General features: G+C 39.4%; 2 pseudogenes; one reads left to right on the plus strand and one right to left on the minus strand.

Moving 5' to 3' along the window:
• The first annotated feature begins 3,823 nt into the window (after window positions 1–3,823).
• Window positions 3,824–4,758, plus strand: LOC149243234 (CBL-interacting protein kinase 18-like; annotated as a pseudogene).
• A 15,981-nt stretch (window positions 4,759–20,739) lies between these two features.
• On the minus strand, window positions 20,740–22,302 carry LOC149243235 (chaperone protein dnaJ 10 pseudogene; annotated as a pseudogene).
• Window positions 22,303–23,468: the final 1,166 nt, after the last annotated feature.

A 23,468-nucleotide genomic window follows, 5' to 3' on the forward strand; every position in this document is an offset into this window, starting at 1 on the left:
ATCTCCATTCTTGCAACTCATGGAAATGCTTCAGCATAATCTCTTTCTTTTTGTTATTTGTATCCCTTAACGACCAACCTTGCTTTATGTCTTTCAATTTTTCCTTCAACATTGCTTTTGGTCTTATAGAGCCACTTGAAACCTATCACTTCTTTTCCTTGTGGAGATTCACTAACTCCCATGCATCATTATATTTTATTACCTCTATTTCTTCGTCCATTGTTGCTACCTATTTTTCTTCCTTGATTTCATATTGAAACTTGATTGGATCATGTACATGAGAAAATAAAGAAAACAAAGAATTCAAACATGTGCTGCTTTCACCTTCATTTTTCTCATAAATGTCAATCAAATTTCTAAATTCTTGTATTCTCAAGCTTTCCAAAGATGGATTTGATCTGTCACTTCAAGTTGTACTTGGAACATGTTCAGTTGTTGATCCTTGTTGTGCACTTGGGTATTTGCTTGAATGTGTTACATTGTCCTATTAATTGTTGATGATGTCTCTTGAGCACTACCTTGTTGAGCTTGAATAGGTGTAGGAGGAGTCGCCATTGAAGAATTACTTGCTATTTCTAATTTCTCTTTGTCTTCTTGTGATAGACTTGTTGCTACATTAATTATATTCTCCAAACTCTCATCCCATGCTTCCTCTTCTATGAACTGCACAACTCTACTGATTCTAAAGTTTTTGGTTATTGGATTGTAGGCTTTATATGCCTTGGATTCATCACTCTAGCCAAACAATATACATTTCTCCCGCTTTCTTTCCAACTTCTTTCTTAACTCATCTGGGACATGTGCATAAGCCACACATCTAAATACTCTCATCATCATGTTTTTTTGTGTTTTTTAGCCTATGATGTTTCAACCCATTGTAATATAATTATAATAAAGCAATCCAATCCATGTCAATAGACTGGTATAAATCCATCTTAACCATGGATCTAGCAAGCGGTGGGAGGGAACAAATCTCTTAATGTGAAAACCCTTTTTACAGTGCAAACTTTGAAAAATGCACCTCCAAATATTGCATCTCTAGGGACTTGATAGATGACGGTTGACGTTGAAGCATGGAGCCTACTCCTAACCAAAATTGACTCCAAGAAGCTTCCAGAAGGAATCTGTGGCACCCGACAACAAAGGATATGAATTTCTGATCTTTTTGTAAATTTTAACCAAATATTTGTACGCATGTCATGGTAGAGGATGACATTCCTCATTCTATGGTTTTTCTTTTAAATAAGCAACCTACAAGATATCAAGGGGCACCAAATCCTTGAAAATATTAGGTCAATGGAAGAGGCTAGGGAAGTTTTAGGTCAGGCCTAAGACGTCGTATGTAATCATTTCCATTTTAATATAAGTATTCCTATGTGTTTTAATCTACGTGTTCTTGTTTTTCTTGTGCCTCAAACCCCTGTCTCTGTTTGTGATTACCATGTGTGTCCAAATCTTGACTGCCAATAGAAGAACCTTAATTAGAGAGGGTGACAAAATTAGTATTCAAAATAAAAGAGGGCGTTAAGTCACACTTAGATATGGGATTTGGGAAACCCCTGTCTCTGTTTGTGATTATCATGTGTGTCCAAATCTTGACTGCCAATCGAAGAACCTTAATCAAAGAGGGTGAGAAAATTAGTATTCAGAATAAAAGAGGGTGTTGACTCACGTCTAGATATGGGATTTGGGAAGTTCATGTAGAGCAACGAGGAATGTCGACCAAAAGTAAGTGTGTATGCACTAAGAAGGGTGTCAAAGTAACCAAGACCTCATTCAATGTAGTCAAGACAAGGAGCGAACCAGCAAACCACAACACCGACTTGTTGGGGACCTAGTTAGCCCTTGAACTAGTTAGGCACCTTCGAGTTGAAGGTGGGCGAGAAGTGTTTGACCCGACCTTTGGCGGGCTAGTGACCCTTCAATACAAATGGTGCATGGAATTCTAGTTAACCCCAGTCGGCGAAGTTAGGCCCTTGTGTATTTCGACAGGGAGTATTGTAAGTTCTAACCTCTGACTAGTGAACTAACGTCGATGCTCGACCTATGACACCAGGTGGACCTGTGAGGCAGTGCTGGAACATGGATATTTGTTTCGCACAACAGGAGTATGGTGAGCCATCAACACTCTGTCCTCGAATTCACGTGAAGTTGCTAGTGGCCTAAACATCAGTGCCGACATTGAAGATTGGATTGGAATTAGGGTTTGATTGGAAGGAAACTTCGTTGTCGCAATTAAAAATGCAAGAAAATCCATAATCGTGGACACATAACCCATAGGGATTTTAATCATTTAAAATATATTTTAATTTTATTTTTAAAATCACACCTGTAAACTCCATATTAAACATAAAAGAAATCATACATCATTTTTATACTAAACTATAAAATAAACCTCTAAACTTAATAATAATTATTATTATAATTACTAATTATTATGAAATTTTTTAACCTTAATTAATGATTAGAACTTTCACCACACTCTCAAATAAATTAATTCACATTATAAAGAACCTATTTATCATTTTACATTTCATCTTCTCTATATAATTATATATTTTACATTTCATCCTTCTCTATATAATTATATAAAACAATATTAGTTGATCTCAAAATTTCTAAGCTCTTGAAGTTGTCTTAAACTTCTAACCTCTTGAAGCCCCAAAAATTAAATGCAAACCATTCACCACAAGTTTTAAAAATTAAATGGGCAAACCATTCGCTACGTGTTTAAGACCCTGGAAGCCCACACTAAAAAGTTTCAAATTCTAAAGTCATGAACTTCTAACCTCTTGAAGCCCTAAAAATTAAATATTGAATAGACAAACCATTTCATCACGTATTCAACCCATTAGAAGTAAAAATTAAATATTGAATAGACAAACCATTTCATCACGTATTCAACCCATTAGAAGTCAACACTAAAAGGTTTCAAATTCGCATTCATCTAAGGTAAAAACAAGTTACATTTTTACATGCTATGTGAACCGAAATATAATAAAATTAATGAATGTTTAATCTTAATTTAAATTTAAGATAAAATGAGGTGTAAAATTAAAAAAATACAAAACATAATTTAATAATTTTAATAGTATTAATATATTAATTAATTAATTAATAAAATTTATAAAATAATTAATTTTAAAAATAAAGCGAAAATATAATTTAAATTTCTAATAAATAAAATGTTTCATTAATATATTAAAAAAAGTCTAATTTTCAAAATGAAAGACAAAATAAAATGAAACAACATTAAGTATTGCCCAACGCTACAACAATTTATTACCCGATAAGGTAAAGTGCTTCCACATGATGCCAACTCTTCCCAAGCCACCACATCCGCACCAACGTGGGTAATTCTGATAAAGAAAGCCGAGAGAACAAGTTACTTGGAAAATTTTGTGTATACGGAACGGAAGATTATAGCAAGGAAATCGATAGAAAGACAGGTGGTTGAATCGCAACACACAAAGACATGAAGTATAACTAGTGTGAATTTATTGAAAGAGCCCACCATGATAGGTTGTCCCTCCTTCAACTAATTCTACTAAACATGACTCTTCGATACGTCCACACTTAGGCTTTTCCCTGATTATTAAGGGGATCTAAAAGGTTTATACTAGCGACTTGTCTTCCATGATAAAATACAGGCTATAAGAGCTCCTGTATGCAGGCTATGCCCAGCTCGACTGGAACACATCCCAACTACGCCATGTGCAATGGAACGGATACCGGAGAGCAACTTCACAGGCCTTATACAGCGAAGACGCCTGAGCAGTAGCTTTAATCCACAAGGATTTGTGATTTTAGTTTTGAGATTGAGATGAAGCCCAATATTTTGATGGAGAGGTATGAATTAGGGTGCCTATTGGGGCAGGGGATGTTTGCCAAGGTGTACCAAGGTAGAAATCTCAAAAGTAGCGAGAGTGTCATCATTAAGGCAATGGACAAAGAAAAAATATTGAAGCTCGGGATGACAAATCAGATTAAACAGAAAATCTCCGTCAAGATATTGTCTGACACCCCAACATCATTTGGCTTTACGAAGTCATGGCGAGCAAGTCCAGCATTTATATCGTCATGGAGTGCGTTAAGTGCGGCGAGCTCTTCAACGGGGTTGCCAAAAAGGGGAAATTGAAAGAAGGTGAAGCGAGAAAGTATTTTCAACAGTTGATCAGCACGGTGAATTTTTGCCATAGCCGGGGCGTGTACCACCGGGACTTGAAGCTGTAGAATTTGTTATTAGATGATAATGGCAACATGAAGGTCTGCGACTTCGGCCTCAGCGCACTTGCAGAGAAATTTAGACAGGACAGACTTCTCCGCACCACCTGTGGCACACTGGCGTATGTGACGCCAGAGGTCATAACGATGAAGGGCTATGACAGCGTGAAGGCTGACATATAGTCATGTGGGATCATACTGTTCGTGCTTAGGGCGGGTTACCTGCCATTCCAGGATGCAAATCTAATGGCACCGTATAAGAAAATCTACAAGGACAACTTCAAGTGCCCACCCTGGTTCTCCTCTGACCTCCGGCAGCTCATCTTCTGACTGTTGGACCACAATCCCCAAACAAAGATCACCATTCCACAACTCATGGAGGTCCCCTACTTCCGACTAGGCTTCAAACCCCCACAAGCCGACAATGTCGATATCGGCTTCCTTGACGATGTCGAGACAACGTTCTTTGTTCCAAAGCCACCCCGCTTCAACGCCTTCGACACAATTTCTGCCATGCCCCCATACTCGTGGTAATCTTCCAACCGCACTATAGCGAGGTGTGGCACCACCGAACACTTTCTTTTCACCAATACTTATGTTCATGGACTACGCCTAACCATTCATACTTAGTTTATTTTTCATTACCAAGTATTATCTTTATCCTTTATACAAATGAAAACCCATACATATTCATCATCAACAACATTATACAAGAGAAATGCACAACAGTATAAAGGGAGGGGCAACTCCCTGCAATATGACTCTGCCCGAATCAATATATATAATTTTCCACTTTTACAAAGTATAAGCTAAATCTTGGGAAACCCCAAATTTACACTTAACCAAATTTCCAACTTCGGCAACCTCGGTTGCCCAGCTCGTCGGAGCCTCTGCACGGTCACTACACGACTCACCAACCCTTTGTTCACCTCATCGCATGTCTTCACCTGACTCGCTCTCCGTTTGTTCAGCAAACGCCCAAATCGTGTTATCCTGCCCAACCTCCGTTCGCTGGACCACACATAGTCCCGCCTGCCCAACTCTCGTTCACGACCTTCAGTTCCAACCTTCGTTTCGGCGTGCACGGCGTGCCTTCACCTGGCCATCCATCTGCACGTTCACCCACACCTTCGCATGACTCACCTGAGTCACCTTCGCATGACTCACCCGAGTTCGCCCAAACGCCTTCACTCGAACTCGTTCACCTGGGTTGCCCGACAACCTCACTCGGCTTGCCCGAATGACTTCACTCGGGTCACCCGATGACCTCACCCGGCTCACCCGAACGACTTCTCCTGGGTCACCCGACGACCTCACCTGGCTTGGCTGAACGACTTCACCTAGGTCGCCTGACGACATCACCCGGCTCGCCCAAACGACTTCACCCGAGTTGCCCAACAACCTCACCTGGTTCGCCCAAACAACCTCACCTGAGTTTTCTACCCAATGACCTCGCCTGAGTTTTCTACCCAACGACCTCGCCTGAGTTCTGCCTGAACGACCTCGCCCGATTTCTACCTGAATGACCTCGCTTGAGTTTTCTGCACGAATTTCCTGCATGAGTTTTTTGCTCGAGTTTCTCACTCGACTTTCCTACACGAGTTTCTCACCCAAGTTCTACCCATCGTGCGGGCTCATCCATGCACCGCAGAACTCCTTGATCGAACTTGTGTTGATTGAATGATTGATGGCTCATCTCCAAAAACGCTCCACCAATATATACAAGCAGGTGGCAAGTTGTGTCACCCGGCCGACCCATGCCCAATGCCCAAGCCGACTCGTTCAACATGTTGCCTTTTCCCTAGTGGAGGGTCGGCCCACCCAACTCGTGGGACCGCCCTCTCAACTCACCCAACATCGTATAAACTCATCTCTTGGTTGTTTCACTTCACATTTTGCATGAGCTCCTCGCTCATCCTTCACACGGTGAAGGTGACCCAGACCGCAGGCCCTTACATCCTCCCCCACTTGAAGTCATTGCTATCCTTGACAATATCTCGTCCCGGCAACCATCTATTACCAAGATATCCATACCAAGGCATACACCTCATCGGTATGTCATACATCAGAAAATCATCTCAATCCATGATCATCAACCATCTCATCACAATCTCCACATGCTGCTCCCATTGTGGAAGGCTCACCCCTCCATCCCAAGCTACATGCTTCTTGCAACATATCATGTCGACCTCATCATGTATCATCATCGTGTGAACTGCTACCATGATACTCCAACATAATGCTAACACATCTCTGCACACTGGATCCCCTCATGACTCAAACTAGTTGGGTAGCTAATCCAACTGTCATGCCCAAACCACGAGAATGCACATCCTCATGCCATCATCAGTCATTTCTCAGAGTATCCTGTCACATCCTTAACTCAATCAAGAATCCATCTCCATACTAGTAAGCCATGCTCAGGTCCATGAAGTAGTCTCCATATCATCTGCAACATGTTGTCCATGAAGTTTGGTACCAATGTGCTGCATGAAATCAGCCGCATCTATCCCAACATCATCATCCATCTGCAAAACATCCATCTCCTCAAAGTGAAGAGATCATCTCATCAAACCCGACTCTCGATGTGCCACATCCAGGTCCATGAAACAACCTCCATCATCTCTGTTATGTGCCATCCCTTAAGTCTGCCATAGAAACAAGTATACACCTGTCTCATTTATCCATGAGCTGCCCACGATCATAGATCAATCATCTCCCATGTGTCAAAAGTGGTTGAGTCTCGGTGTTGGGTCCCTATAATACTAGTGATTATCCCATTACTATTGTAGTTATACCCCTTATTTACATTGTTGTGCCCCTATTATCCCCATGTTGTTATTTTTGTGCCCCATAGAATCCCTCTATTTTTATTTTTGTGGCTTTATATTATTATTGTTAGGTCGGCTGGATTATATTGTGACTCCTTAGACTCCTATATATAGAAAGGAGGTTTTGTCATTTGTATCATCCAAGAATTGTTCATTTATGTAATGTAAAGGAGGTTGCCCCCTCGAAGAGGCTGAATTCTAAGGCATTGATCTATCTTTTCTATCTTTTCTTGAGTTGGTTTCATAACATTTGGTATCAGAGCTTTGGATTTTAGGGTTTCGCTGCTCTAAACAGGTCATCGTGGAATTTTCGCTATAACGTTTTTTCTGTGACATTTCAAAAGTCACAAAAAAAAAACCCATTTGAGAAGAAATCGCACTGAACCTTGGGTCCAAATTTCAGATCTTTTTGCGCAATATTTGTGGAGATATGATCTAAGGAAGTTGGTCTTTTTGTAGACTCCTGAATTACATTCATAACAGGTGACCTGGGGAAAATCTTCATAACTTTCTCTCTGGGGATTGGATTGAAATTTCGTAAGAAGGTACATAAAGAGGACGGACTGTAGTTTCTCTTATGCATGTTTCAGATCCAAAGGTTGAAACAATGACTTGTGGCACGACGTACAAGTTCTCTCTACTGAACTAGTCTAAAAGCAAGTCACTGTGGGAGATTTCACATAACTCTTCCTTGGAGAATCCAATTTGGGTCAGACTTGTGGCATTGGAAAGAGGACGCAGAAGGCTACTACGGGTCACAATTTCAAAACTGGATGATCCGAAATTATAGAGATACATCAGATTCAATATCAGGCTTCTATAAAGTGAAAAAAGGTGTGTAACTTTTTTTTTTAATTTTTGTGTAAGCTTGGTTTAACGGAATTCAAAGGGCATAGTAAAGCATTATTATCAGTAACTGATGCCCCGAGGAAAGAAAATGCAAACACCTAGTAAGGAACCTGAAAGCTCTAGCATGACTCATGAAGAAGAGGAAGAAATGCTACATGATATATCAAAATTACAAGAACAAGTGCAACAAATGTCACGCTCACAAAAGCTAACAGAAGATAAGATAAATGGCGTGGAATCTAAGATAAATGGCGTGGAATCTAAGATAAAGGGCATGGAAGCTAAGATGGATGATTCGAAGACAGATTTGAAGAGACACATGGCAGATTTGAAGACAGACATGGTAGATTTAAAGACAGATTTGACAAATTTTCTACAAGAAATACTTACTAATGGTGAAAAGGTTGTAAAGGAAACTCATGATGTGAACAAAAGTAATGTTAATCATGATTCCATAGACTCTAATGTTGGATCGAAGACCCACCATATTCCAAAAATCGATATGAGGAAGTTTGATGGCAAGGATCCCGCCACATGGATATTACAGATGGAGCAGTTCTTCGATCTCAATAATGTGCAAAACACACAAAAGGTACGTATGGCAACTGTATATTTGGAACCAAATCAGTTTGTATGGTATCAATGGCTTTGCTCTCGTAAACAATTTATCACTTGGGCAATTTTTACGGAAGAATTGATAGCACATTATGAAGATACAAAAAGCAACACTTTTTTTAGCCAATTGATAAGTCTCAAACAAAAGGGTTCAGTAATGGAGCACATTGAGGAGTTCCAAAAATTGAACATAAGGGTAAAAGATATTCCAGAGGAGCATAGGATTGATGTGTTCATAGGGTCTTTAAAGGATAATATCCAACATGATGTTCGCCTTTGGGAACCTGATTCATTAGAGAAGGCATTCAGGTTAGCAAGAAAAATGGAAAGCAAAATTATGGCAACCAGGAAGCATACCACTCACAACTATAAAGACGGAAGTGTTGTTGCCCCTAGTCTTCCACAACCTATAAGGTTGACACCACAACAATTGGAAGAAAAAAGAGCAAAAGGGCTTTGTTACAGTTGTGATAGCAAATACACTAAAGGTCATAAGTGTGCTGAGAAGAAATTATTCTACATAGATTGTGAAGAGGAAGAAGAAAAGGAGCAAGAAAGGTCAAAAGAAGAAGATATACTCCAGGAACAAAGCCTAGATGAAGAACAAATAAATCCGACCATATCTTGTAATGCATTGGCTGGAATTACCACTCCTCAAACCATCAAGATAGAAGGACAAATCAAGAAGAAAAAGGTAATAGTGTTGATTGATTCAGGAAGCACCCACAATTTTATTCATTGTAGGGTAGCAAAAGAATTGAATTGCTTCCTATATCCAGCACCAGAGTGTCAAGTGATGATTGCAAATGGAGGAACAATAAATTGCTCTGGAAAGTGCCATAATATCAAGCTATCCATGGGAGAATATGTATTGACTAGCCCAATGCTTTCCATTCCAATGGGAGGTGCTGATGTTGTACTAGGAGTCCAATGGCTACAATCCTTGGGTACAATAGCTTTTAATTTTCAAGAACTTTTCATCAAATTTTCTACGGAAGGAAAGGAAGTTGAATTAAGGGGTATTGCAGGGAAACCAGGAAAGATAATCAGCTCTAATGGTATGACAAAGCTTCTAAAAAAGGAGCAAAGAGGTGTAATTGCACAATTATGTTCGCTAGATGTTTCCACATCGGAATCATCTATTTCTCCAGATCTCCAAAAAGTCCTGGACAATCATTCCAAGGTATTTGAGACTCCCAAAGGTCTCCCACCTATGCGTGATCATGATCATGCTATTCATCTGATTCCAGGAAGTGTTCCTCCAAACATCAGGCCGTACAGATATCCCTATGTCCAAAAAAGTGAAATTGAACGTATGGTTGCAGAAATGCTAGAGGCTGGTATAATTCAACCAAGTCAAAGTTCTTTCTCTGCTCCAGTAGTATTGGTGCACAAGAAGGATGGATCATGGCGCATGTGTCCGGATTATAGGGAGCTCAACAAGCTCACTATTAAAGATAAGTTCCCCATTCCTGTCATTGATGAATTGCATGGATCAATTTACTTCACCAAGTTGGATCTTCGTTCGGGATATCATCAAATCAGAATGAAGATTGAAGACATTCCGAAAACGGCATTTAGAACTCATGAGGGTCATTATGAATTTTTGGTCATGCCTTTTGGCCTTACCAATGCACCTTCAACATTTCAAGGTTTGATGAATTCAATTTTCAAACCATTCCTTAGAAAATTTGTGTTAGTATTTTTTGATGATATACTAATCTACAGCAAGTCTTGGAAGGATCATGTTGAACATGTTGACAGGGTGCTACAACTATTGGAGGAGAAACAATTATATGCAAAAAGATCCAAATGTTTCTTTGGAGTCCAGGAGGTGGAATATTTGGGTCATATTGTATCTCATGAAGGAGTTAAGGTAGACCCTAGCAAAATTAAAGCCATTAAGGAATGGAAAATCCCCACATCCATAAAGCATCTGCGAGGATTTCTTGGGTTGACAGGGTATTATCGCAAGTTTGTTAAGAATTATGGGAGAATAGCAGCACCTCTAACAACATTATTGAAGAAAGATGCATTTTCATGGACTCTGGAAGCAACAAAGGCCTTTGAACATCTTAAAGAGGCAATGTGCCAAGCACCGGTCTTAGCTACACCGGACTTCACAAAAACCTTTATTGTGGAATGTGATGCTTCAGGAAATGGAATTGGTGCTGTTCTAATGCAAGATGAAAGACCCATTGCTTTTGAAAGTCGTCCAATCAAGGGAAAGTTTTTAAGCAAAGCTATTTATGAGAAGGAAATGTTGGCAATACTCCATGCACTTAAGAAATGGCGACCCTACCTAATGGGAAGACACTTCAAGGTAAAAACGGATCATGATAGCCTTAAATACTTTTTAGAACAAAGATTATCCTCTGAAGAGCAACAAAAGTGGGTCACAAAGATGTTGGGTTATGACTTTGAAATCATCTACAAAAAAGGGAAGCAAAATGTGGTGGCAGATGCACTCTCAAGAAAGGATGAGGATGTGGAAGCATTGTTGTGCGCCATTTCTATTATCCAACCAGATTGGATAAACGAAGCAAGGGAGGAATGGAAGAATGATGAAGAAGTGTGGGCACTTATTCGAAAGCTACAACAAGATTCCAGTACGTCTGATACATTTAGCTGGAAAAATGATTCGTTATGGTACAAAGATCGCTTATACCTCTGTAAGAATTCCCAGCTAAAACAAAAGATTCTTATGGAATTGCACACTTCTCCCTTAGGAGGGCACTCAGGATTTTTAAAAACTTACCACAGGGTTAAGAAGGAATTTTTTTGGGATGGCCTTAAATCAGATATTCAAAAGTTTGTGGCGGAATGTTTGGTTTGCCAACAAAATAAAGTTGAAACAATTAAGACACCGGGTCTATTACAACCTTTATCCATTCCAAGCCAACGTTGGGAGGAGGTTTCAATGGATTTTATCACAGGTTTACCCAAGTCTGAGGGAAAGAGTGTCATCATGGTGGTAGTTGACAGACTTACCAAGTATGCACACTTTTGTGCATTATCACATCCATTTAAAGCCAGTACAGTTTCTACTGCATTTATGGAAACAATTCAAAAGCTACATGGAAACCCAAAGATTATTGTAAGTGACAGAGATCCCATTTTCACTGGAAATTTTTGGACAGAATTATTTTCTTGTCTTGGTACTCAGTTAGCTCATAGCTCATCTTATCATCCTCAATCTGATGGGCAAACTGAGATAGTAAACAAATGTTTGGAAGGATATCTTCGTTGCTTTGTATCTGATAAACAGACACAATGGGTCAAATGGTTGCCTCTGGCTGAATGGTGGTATAACACTTCCTTCCATACAGCAACAAAAATGACCCCATTTATGGCACTTTATGGGTATCAACCACCATCCATCACATCATATTTAAGAGAAAATTCTAAGGTTCAGGCAGTGGAACATCACATCGAACATCAACAACAAGTCCTCCAACTCTTAAAGGATAACCTCGTGTTGGCACAAAATAGAATGAAACAACAGGCAAATCAACATCGCAGTGAAAGAAGTTTTGATGTAGGTGATTGGGTATTCCTACGGCTACAACCATATAAGCAAATGTCCCTAAAGCAAGCTAAGAAGGATAATAAATTATCACCAAAGTATTATGGTCCGTACAAGGTGTTGCAAAAGATTGGTACTATGGCATACAAATTGGAGCTTCCTGCAGCTTCTCGATTGCACCCAGTTTTCCATGTTTCATGTTTAAAGAAGGTTATAGGCAACAAGCTCCCAATTCAAACAATATTGCCAGAACTTGACGAGGAAGGAAAAATTATATTGGAACCAGAAGCAGTCACAGAAACAAGAACTCGACAGCTACGAAATCGATCAATTTCAGAGTATCTTATCAAGTGGAAGAACTTATCCGCTGAAGATTCCACATGGGAGGATGAGAATTTTATGCAGAAGTATCCAGAACTACTCAAGCGTTGAGGACAACACTTTTTTGAAGGAGAGGGGCATGTTGGGTCCCTATAATACTAGTGATTACCCTATTACTATTGTAGTTATACCCCTTATTTATATTGTTGTGCCCCTATTACCCCCATGTTGTTATTTCTGTGCCCCATAGAATCCCTCTATTGTTATTTTTGTGGCTTTATATTATTATTGTTAGGTCGACTGGATTATATTGTGACTCTTTAGACTCCTATATATAGAAAGGAGGTTTTGTCATTTGTATCATCCAAGAATTGTTCATTTATGTAATGTAAAAAAGGTTGCCCCCTCGAAGAGGCTGAATTCTAAGGCGTTGATCTATCTTTTCTATCTTTTCTTGAGCTGGTTTCATAACACTCAGCTCAATCCATGCCCAAGTGTTGCCACCAAGGCATCATCATCGCTGCAACTCTATCACTCCAAAGTGTCTCATATCGATCCTCCACATCAAGTCACTCTCCCAAGCCACACCCATACATGTACTCAAAAGTATGCACCCCATTCTGCATCAAAGTCTCTGACCTGAGCTCCTCAATGCATCAGATCCTCCAAGTCCATTATATATGAAGTCCCTAAAAGTCACAACCTCATGTCATCATGAGCTCCATGAGTCATCTCCAACCAACATCTCAGCAAGCATACAAGTCTCGGCCCAAGGGTCTCTGCAAGATGTCTCAGCTCTCCATGTAGTAGGAATGCTCCATAGTCTGCTCACAAATCCATCCAAGTACCTGGCCTTGTTGTACAAGAGTGCAAAACCTTTCGATCGGCTCATAAGTAAAACATCTCCATGTCACATCAGCAAATCTACCTACACAACATCCCTGCCTTGGCACTCCTCATTGGATGGCCATAAGTGACACATCTACAAGTGCTCCTGCATAATGTCCCTGCATAGATTGCCATGTTCCATGTCTCCAACCTGATGTCCATGACTAAGTTTCCCATGTGTCCAACTAAGTAAACCCATCACAACAGTCAATCATCCCCATCCAAGTCTACAAATTGGTCTAGTGAACTTGGTCACCCAACCATATCATCATCACATGCATCTCTCCACCATAGCTCCCCCACTTAAAGGTTCCACCAAGACTTTCTCCTGGTCTCAGCCATGAGAAGTCCAACCAAGCAACTAAAGTGTTTGCCCTTCTCCAATTTGTCCATGAGTCATGCCGGGCACTTAGCCAATTTCTCCATGTGACTAGAGCATGACCTAATCCTCTGCAATGATCATCATGTTCCTCCCTTGTCACGGGCCTTTGGACCTTCTACCATAAGGTCACAAACAACCCCAACAAGTCTTGCAACAATCAACAATCCTTGCTCCTCCATACAAGGTCTCATCGTAGACGTCCATGGTAAGATGCTCCCTTGCATCGGAAAACTGACTTTGCTCTTCCCTGCATACGGTTCATTTACCAAATGCTCAAGTGAAACACAAGTATCAATAATACTTACTTCATCATCATCATGAGGCTCCTCCATGTGAGTATCCTCATCCACCCATGTCTGCAAACTGCACGATCCTAGTCCAAATTGATCAATCTCAAGTTCATCCTCCATCACTGTCATATCTGCAACATCCTCAATCATCACAGCTTCCTCTTCCTTATCAGCACAATCTGCAACTTCATCCTACTCCATTTTCCAACAAAATTGAAGAAGTTCGTCTTCAACATTCTTTTCCAAGACTTCAAGTTTATCCCGAATCCGTGGGTTCTCTTCTTTCATCCACTTCAACCTGTATAAGGTAAGCAAGAGCTTCCCTTCGCATTCTTCCAAACCTACCATGCCTTGTCATTCAGCTTGGCCCAAGCACAAGGCTTCACCTCTGTTAAACCTGCTTCACCATTCACCTGAATCACCTTGATATTCCACCTGTCACCTGCAAAACTTGAACTCCCTTTGAAGTCTTCAATCTTCGTAGAATCAGTTCCCTGTTTCAACACACTAGCTCTGATACCACCTGTCATGCCCCTACACTGGCGGTAATCTTCCAACCGCACTATAGTGAGGTGCAACACCACCGAACACTTTCTTTTCACCAATACTTATGTTCATGGACTACGCCTAACCATTCATACTTAGTTTATTTTTCATTACCAAGTATTATCTTTGTCCTTTATACAGATGAAAACCCATACATATTCATCATCAACAACATTATATAAGAGAAATGCACAACAGTATAAACAGAGGGGAAACTCCCTGCAATATGAGTCTGCTCGAATCAATATATATAATTTTCCACTTTTACAAAGTATAAGCTAAATCTTGGGAAACCCCAAATTTACACTTAACCAAATTTCCAACTTCGGCAAACTCGGTTGCCCAGCTCGTCGGTGCCTCTGCATGGTCGTCGCACGACTCGCCAACCTTTCGTTCACCTTGTCGCACGTCTTCACCTGACTCGCTCTCTGTTTGCTCAGCGAATGCCCAAATCGTACTATCCTGCCTGACCTTCATTCAGTGGACCACACGCAGTCCTGCCTGTCCAACTCTCGTTCACGACCTTCAGTTCCAACCTTGATTTCAGCATGCACGGCGCGCCCTCGCCCGGCCACCCGTCCGCACATTCACCCGCACCTTCACACGACTAACCCGAGTTTGCCCGAACAGCTTCACCTGAACTCGTTCACCCGGGTAGCCCGATGACCTCACCTGGCTCGCCCAAACGACTTCACCCAGGTCGCCTGATGACCTCACCTGGCTCGCCCAAATGACTTCACCTGGGTCACCCGACAACCTCACCCGGTTCACTTGAACAACTTCACCTGGGTCACACGACGACCTCACCCGGTTCACACGAACGACTTCACCCAGGTCGCCTAACGACCTCGCCCGATTTGCCCAAATGACCTCACCCGAGTTTTCTACCCAACGACCTCGCCCGAGTTTTCTACCCGATGACCTCGTCCAAGTTCTACCTGAACGACCTCGCCTGATTTCTGCCTGAACGACCTCGCCCGAGTTTTCTACATGAGTTTCCTGCACGAGTTTTTCGCCCGAGTTTCTCACCCGACTTTCCTGCACGAGTTTCTCACCCAAGTTCGGCTCGTCGTGCAGGCTCATCCACACACCTCAGAACTCTTTGATCGAACTTGTGTTGATCGAATGATTGATGGATCGTCTCCACAAATGCTCCACCAATATATACGGGCGGGTGGCGGGTTGTGTCACCTAGCCGACCCACGCCCAACGCCCAAGCTGACTCCTTCAACATGTTGCCTTCACCCGAGTAGAGGGTCGACCCGCCCAACTCGTGGGACCGCTCTCTCAACTCGCCCAACATCATATAAACTCATCTCTTGGTTGTTTCACTTCACATTTCGCATGAGCTCCTCACTCATCTTTCACACACTGAAGGTGACCCGGACCGCAGGTCCTTACAATCTCCCTGTCATTGGCGTTCAATCTGTCGGGGTTGTTTGACGACAAGATCGTGAAGAAGGAGTTGTGGTTCACATCAACTCAACTGGCATCGAGCATTATATCGAAGCTGGAGGAGATCGGTGAAGTGATGGGATTCAGTGTCAAGAAGACTGAGGATTGCAAGATCAAGTTCCAGGGTTCAGAGGTGGGGCTGAAGGGTCGTCTATGTATCGATGCCGAGATTTTTTAAATCTCCCTCTCTCTTCATGGTACAACTTCACAAGTTCGGGGGAGATACGCTGGAGTACAGTAAGTTGTGCAACCAAGAGCTGAGACTGGCTCTCAAAAACATTTTCTAGATTTGGGATGGTAATAGCCAATAGAATAACGGATATCGTTTGAGTTATGGTCTTATTACACAGGGATGGTGTCTTTTGGTGGTGCCTTGACATTTAAGTGGGAATTTTCCAAATGATATGGTTCAAAACTCATTCTTCATTTACTGTAATTCGGAGAGATCCCCGAATACTGCAGGTCCTTCGCACAGACAAAGTTGAACCTTAAATTGTTTAAATTTTCGAATCTTTCCATCAGAGAGATTCCCAGATGGTGGAAGTCCTTGGGATAAACATTAAATTGTTTGAATTTTCGAATCTTTCAAACATGAGTGTTCTCTTGAAAAGCAGATTCTATGAAAAAGTGATACGTTGAAGGGCATTGCCTTTCACATTGGTCAAGAGCCAATTCATATCTTCTGAAATTGATCATTCAATTGACATTCAATTCAAAATAAATGTGAACTTTACCTTTTATATCGAATAATAAAAAATAATGGAGTTGTTTTGACTGTGATTTTTTTGGAAGTATTTACGGTGCATTTTTTTGGTGTAATTTCTTTAAAATCCGGTAGAAATTTATTGAAATCGCAAGATTGATGGATAATCGAAGTGTAATCGAAGCATCTTAGGGGTTTTCCAGGGTGCTGAATCCATATATACAGTCAAAAAACTAGTTTAAATAACACAAATCAAGATTTCACCTCAAATATTTCCACCGAAAGTCTAAAAAATCGCACTAAATACAACTCCAAAAATAATTGTATATATTAAAAAATTCTTAGCTTTGAGGTTTAGATGGATTGCTTGAGTTTTAGTTTATTATTATACAGAGGTTATTGGTTCAATTCTCTTCACACTTTCGTGAGTGAGGCTTTTGTAATTAAGTCCAAAAATAGTGATCATTTTAAGTGAATCTGTCTAATACAAATATGAATCTGTTTAATACAAATATTCAATAAACATAACTATCACCAATATCAATAAAACTCATATTATTTATATATATATAATTAAAAAAATTAAAAAAATATCATATTAAAAGAACAATTATGAAACAAAGAAAATAATCATATATGAATTTTTGTTTACATGTTTATTTTCACTTTTTCCTTTCTCCTTTCTTTAAGGTTGTGGTTGTGAGTGTTTTTCTTGCATGATAGTTTGGTAACTTTGTGACTTTTTCCACTTAAAGCTTGGACAGAAACATGATAATGTTCCAAATTTCCTTTAGATTATTAATTTTTTTTAATATTGTAAGTTAATTTTGTTAATATATAGCTTTATGTAACCAAACAAATACTATAATGTATAGAATTTAGATCATATTAAATTTAAATTATTTTTGAAATTTATTATTTTTTTAATTATATTTTTAAAAATAAAATTTATTTATTATAAAACTAATTTATTTAATTTGATTTGGTTTATAATATTTTAATATATTCATAAAATATTAAAAAATATCTCTAAATTCATTACATATTAATATATACCTCTCGGAATCTTAGTTTTGAATCTCACTCATCTTATTATTTTTATTATCCATCTCTTTATTTTTATTATATATCTAATTTTTACTACATAAACATCTCTGCCTTGCATTTTGCAATAGTTATACTAGCAATTGTCCCAAAAGGTACAAAGAGAGGCTGATAGGATTATTAAATTAGAATTGTTGAATTTCTCTAGAAGAGATGTTGGTTCAAGCCTAACGGATGAGCAATTTGAGCTGGCTAAAGGCCTTCTAATTACACTATTGTTTGGGTCTTGAAGTCTCGAGTGATTCTACTCAAACTTTTCTGTCTCAAGGAAAGTATGTCAGGAGATTTTTGAAAATGTTCAGAAAGGATCAGTGCAAAGATGCATCGGTGCCTTTACAACAGAATACCAGACTTCAAAATAATTATGGTTCTAAGAGGTCGATGCAACACTGTATAGACAACTGGTTGAGAGTCTAATTTACTTGACTACAAGTAGGCCCGATTTGGCTTTTGCAATTAGTTTATTGAGCCAATTCATGTCAAAGCCTCTTGAGAATCATTGGGTTGCAGCGAAAGGCGTCTTAAGGTATCTTCAAGGAACCTTAGACTTTGGTATTAAATATACTAATTCGTTTGATGTTAGATTGACATGATTCTCAGACTCAGATTAGGTCGGAAATATAGATGACCAACAATCCATAACAAGTTATGCATTCAACATTGGGTTTGGGGTCATTGAATTGAGCAGCAACAAGCAGAACAATGTATCCTTGTCTTCAGCTGAAGCAAAGTATCAAGCAATGTGAGGAGCAACACATGCGGTAGTTTCATTGAACAAAATTTTCCAGGATGTTAAAGAAGAACAAAAGGATGCAACAGTTATCAGGTGTGACAACAAGAGCTCAATCAAACATGCAAATAATCCAGTGTTTCATAAAAACACCAAGCATATTGATACATAGTTTCACCTTGTTAGTGAGAAGGTTCAGTAAAAGCAAATCCATATTGAATATTGTAATACTTGTGATGATGTTGTAGACATTTTTACTAAGCCTCTTGTAAGAATTAGATTTGAGTTATTTAGGGAGATGTTAAGAGTGCTACGGAACTCTTTCTCCATTAAAAGGCAATGTTAAAATTAATGGAGAAATGTACTCTTGGAGAGAGTTTGTTCATTAGTTTCATGTGAGACTTAGATTAGGAATTTGTTCCTACATTCCAAGTGACTGTTCTAACTTCCCTATTTGATTGTAAACTATATATTCTTGATTGTTAGTGAGAAGATCGTAGATTGTTCCGCTAGAGGCAGTCTCCAGGTGAAGCTCCTCACCTGAGATTTGCTATGTTTAATGAATAAATTCTTTTTCTTCCATTTTTTAACAATTACTTCCATAAGTTGCACCGCCGAGTAACTGAATCTCCGATTTAGCTTCTTGCATAAACACTACCTTGTCACCTTGTAAGTAACGATTAAGAAGATAATTCAAGACATGTGTAAGTGTTTCTTATGTTTCCTTTTGGATAGAACTCATATTCTTTAGAGAAGCTCAAGAGGTCCTAAAAGAGAGAACCAACTATACCAAAAGGACAAGCTTAGAGATAGCTTGGTTAGGTATTGAAACAAGTTGAGTAACTTGTTATTGCAGTGTACAAGTGGACAAGGTAAAGTTCACAAAGAAACTATTGATAGTCATGACATGGGTTCAAGGAGAAGTCATAGTAGATGAAAATAAGATTCCAAAGTAAATGACATAAGAAGAAGGATGATTCAAGAGGAAGTTCACTGAGAAGTTGGTGAGATAAAAGTGCACCTGAATGTACTAATGTAACAAGAAGGTAAAGAAGACCAAATGTTTAATGGATTATGTGGAAGAAATTAAAGTGGCATAGGTTACAAGTGAAGCCAGAGCATAGGTTTAATGCTTAATTGAATGATGAAGAGCTCACAACAACCTAGATGGAAGTTTACTTTTGTGAACTTAAACATGGACCAATCCTTAGCAAAGATGAGGATGAAGAAGTTGATGAGATCCAAAGATATTGTGATTTTAAAACTAGTGAACTGTTTGTGAATACAAATCATGTAGTTGTAGATGATAGAGAGTTTCCTCATGAGGTAATAATGAGGAAATTCCAATCAATGTAATTGTAAATGAAATTCTTATTAAAAAAAAAAAAAGACATCTACGAAAAAGGGGATGAAGAGAATGACAAACTTATTGCAAGCCTCACGAACTTTGCGGAAATATTTCAAATTAGCATGATGATTTCATGTCTGAAACATCAAACAAAGCTGCACAGTCTTGTGATTTTAAATATGACATTTTTTTTTCAAGTTTGGTTGAAGGTTGACTACCAACGTAACCCAAGATCCCTGGCATATTTTATTTTCACCATGCTTTTAAATTGCAAATTAATAATTCGTATTTCCTTTGGACACTTGTGCCTTCAATGTGATTTCTTCCAGAAATCATTTTCGTTAGTGGGTTGATGCTCTTGCATCAGACTTAATTATGATAAGACTGCAGCTTGGGCTCGTTTATTATGGATAGACAGTTATAAATTTGTGCACCTGAATTCCGACTTCTAATCAAAGCAATGTGATAAAATTCGATGCAAACGAAGCGTATACTAAATATAAAAAAAATGAAGTAAAGAACAATTAGCTAAACAACTACAAGAATTTGTTTTCTTGATTTAATTGCAATAACATATACAATAGATTCACGTGACCTTATTCAAGTATTTCACCAAATTTGTTTCCTCAATTTACAAAAGCCTCCTAAAGAGCTAAATACCATGGACAAACGCGTTGGATTTATGAGAAAGTGTGAGAAACAAACCATGCGATTATTTTTCATTACTTCATATATGCCATTCAATTCCACCAGCTGGAGGAGGAGATCTCTGAGTTCTTTTACATTTTTTTGCTATGTGAACAATTGAGTAACAGTGATAAAGATTTAATGAAAATGTGAGAAAATGTTTCTTCATAACATCAGATATGTCTTTGAACAAAAATAAAATCCACCAGAAGTATCTTTTTCTGAAATTCGATCTTCGTTTTATAGTTTTGCGGTTTGGAAAATCTTTCCCAGAATGTTTAAACCTTCCGCGCGAGCTTGAAGATCTTCTTTCTTTGCACTTTTATCTTGCAACAGCGTGTGGCACACATGTGAGAGGGTCTTATCTTGCAACACGATCTGGCAAACGTGCGAGAGAGTGCGTTCAATGTCAGGCACATTTACTTTCCAAAGTGAGTTGACAATCAATTCTTTGTTGGACTGTAAAAATGCTCCCAAATCGGCTTCACTATAATTCTCCTCCGTACTCCGCTGCTCTTTGATATCTTCTAATAACTGCAACAGAGCAAAAGCACCTTTTCCCGCTGTTTCTGAGCCATTCAGCTATAAATGACAAACCCAAATATAAGTCTCTATTCTTTCCAAGTTCCTTCGCCGGTTCTCTTTCATAGATGTAACCAATTGTCTACAGTACATTGTTTCCATTAGCTGCACCGTAACGTCAGATTTAGCTTTTTCTATAAACCCACCCTTGTCACCTTGTACGTACGGATAAAGACGATCTTTCAAAACCTGTGCAAGCTTTTCTTCTCTTTCCTCTTGTACTTTCCCGTTATCCGTGTGCTCGGCTTCAGTACAGATCTTCTCGAAAGAAGCCATAGAAGCAATTGTGGGGTGGCCTATATAGTCTTCAAATAACTTGCTTCCAAACAGCATCGCAAAGACTACTGCTGCCTCTATTATTGTTTCCATTGATACACCTGCCTTTCCATGTGCATCATATGATGCCCGCTGTGCTGGATCACTGGGAACATGGTAAGCTTCTCCTAATACCTGAAAATTTTGTGCCGCCTGAGGATCATTTTGACTTTACGAGGAAAAACCTGCCTGTCCTTCATGTAATAAGCATTCTTGATCTCTGCTTCAGTGGCCGTCGCACTCACTGCGAGTCTGTCGTAGTAACCAGTTTCCTTAACCAGTGCTAAAAGTCTGCAACAGATTCCAGAGTTCTGGCAGAATCAGATGACAAATCGATGTCCACCGGGAGATCTGGTTGTTCATGATTGTTGGGTATTTTTGCTGGGAAATACCAAAACCAATTTTCAAACACACACACAGAGACAATGCTCTGTTTTACTTTACTCCAGGATCTTTTATGCAGGAAGACTTAAAATTTTTTTTACTCAGAGAGACAGAGTATTTCACTACCATAAGAACATTCTATTCATTAAAATCTGATGCAAAGATTTACCACTGTAAAATCCTTTTTTTTTATATTCACTGGTGTGAAAAACAACTTATTGCTGTAATAAAAGGATTTACATAAGTTTACTGTTGTGAAAAACAAAATTACACAGGCTTACAAAATTTCACGCTCCACCATTTCCTTTATCCACTACTTGTCCAAAACCACACATGGTTTTTCAATTTTTTACTGCATCTTCGTATTACAATGCTCCAGACAAAAACATTACAACATATTTTGTGCACTGCTGTGCATTCAACCTCTGGTTCTTCACATTTTACACACTGCTGTGTGTTTTTCTTTTTACTGCACCCTCGTTCTTCTTACGCTGCTGTAGAAAACACTCTGTTCTCTCCCATGTGCGATTCATACAATATAAAAGTCAACACACTCAAAACATATATACGAGCTTCTTTTTTTTATTACATTGCATTAAAAACGACCATACCCATCTTTAAATGCTACATACCTTTTACGAAAAAAAACTTACGTGCTATAAAAAATATATATGTATATTGTAACGTGCCCATATTCACATTAAAAGGGCCCACCAAAAACTTGTACCAATCATTAACTCATTCATCTACCGCGGTCAACCATGAATCTTTCACTTCACGCAAAACATTGAATTGATGTGGGTTCGTATGCAGCTCCAGGTAATCAACGACGGAGAACACGGAACTAGATCGGACGATGGAGAGGATATCGGAAGGCAGATTTTCACCGAGCTTTAACTTCCGATGGGTTTCGTTTGCTGATGTCATGCGGGTGACACGCGTCGCCTCCAAATCGCATCGGAGCTCAACAATACGGAAACCACTTTTCATGGATGGCGGTGCGATATGATCCTGGCCGGTTTGTGGTTTCATGCTGGCGGTTTTGGACTGCGTACGTAGGGCGTTGAAATTACATTTTCAACACTCCCCTTTAATTTCAACAGCTGGGCATTCAGTCATACCCAGACACTTTCTCAAAAATTCAAAGCTCTTCTGATCAAGTGGCTTTGTCAAGATGTCTGCAACCTGTTCTTGAGTCCTGCAATGTTCTAGGACTATTTCTCCGTTGTTCACCAATTCTCTGATGTAGTGGAACCTTGTATCAATGTGTTTCGTTCTCTTATGAAACACTGAATTCTTTGACAATGCAATAGCTGAGCTATTGTCACAAAATATCACTGTCGCTTTTGCCTGCTCTTGGCCTAAGCTTCTCAACATTCTTCTCATCCACACTGCCTGACAAGCTGCTGCTATCGCTGCCACATATTCAGCCTCTGCTGTAGACAATGCTACAATGGACTGCTTCTTAGAAGCCCATGAGATGGCTCCTGAACCCATATTAAAAACATAACCGGATGTACTCTTCCGATCATCTACACTTCCAGCCCAATCACTGTCAGTGTATCCAACCAAATCTGAGTGTTCTGAGGCATGATATAAAATTCCAAACATTTTGGTGCCTTTGACATACCTTAAAATTCTTTTTGCTGCCTGCCAATGTGCCTCCTTTGGCATCTCCATGAACCTGG

Source organism: Pinus tabuliformis, chromosome 8, assembly GCF_031772625.1.
Source record: "Pinus tabuliformis cultivar Carrire ecotype Pingquan chromosome 8, CPIR1, whole genome shotgun sequence".
Lineage (NCBI taxonomy): Eukaryota > Viridiplantae > Streptophyta > Pinopsida > Pinales > Pinaceae > Pinus > Pinus tabuliformis.